At 41.1% G+C, this 565-nt stretch overlaps 1 protein-coding gene across 5 annotated transcripts in view; it reads right to left on the bottom strand.

Moving 5' to 3' along the window:
• The window catches only part of bmal2 (basic helix-loop-helix ARNT like 2), an 11,835-nt gene that overhangs the window by 5,505 nt on the left and 5,765 nt on the right, over positions 1-565 (bottom strand). The gene's annotated exons all lie outside the window — the stretch shown is intronic.

Genomic DNA, 565 nt, shown 5'->3' with positions numbered 1-565 from the left:
ACAAATATCATATTGAACAAAAGTGGACTGTTGACCCCGGAGCACACCAGATGTGAATGGAGAGAGGCAGATTCAGATTTAAGAAAAAGCAACAGCTCATTTCTCAAAGGACAGTGTATGAATATCTTACACAGCAATGGCTTCAGAGTTTGCACTGTAAAATATTACACATTTTCAGTATTAGGTTTAATATGAACATCTAGTGTTTCCCTAGGTTAACTGGTCAGGAAAGGCAGACCTGGTGTGTGTGTGAACTTAACTTGGTTGTCAACTGTGGTCTCTCTCACTCAGCCCGTCTCTTCTACTTTGCTTTTTGTGTGTGTGTGTGTGTGTGTGAAGCATGGATAAGTCACACCCTTGGTAGGGACACAACAAAATAGCAGTCGCGGCGCAGGAGAGTGAAATGCATATACAGTGCCTTGCGAAAGTATTCGGCCCCCTTGAACTTTGCGACCTTTTGCCACATTTCAGGCTTCAAACATAAAGATATAAAACTGTAATTTTTTGGGAAGAATCAACAACAAGTGGGACACAATCATGAAGTGGAACGAAATTTATTGGATAT

The sequence above is a fragment of the Monopterus albus genome, unplaced genomic scaffold (genome assembly GCF_001952655.1).
Source record: "Monopterus albus unplaced genomic scaffold, M_albus_1.0 scaffold5.1, whole genome shotgun sequence".
NCBI lineage: Eukaryota > Metazoa > Chordata > Actinopteri > Synbranchiformes > Synbranchidae > Monopterus > Monopterus albus.
The sequence above is the reverse complement of the archived record's forward strand: the minus strand, read 5'-3'. Positions and strand labels throughout refer to the sequence as shown.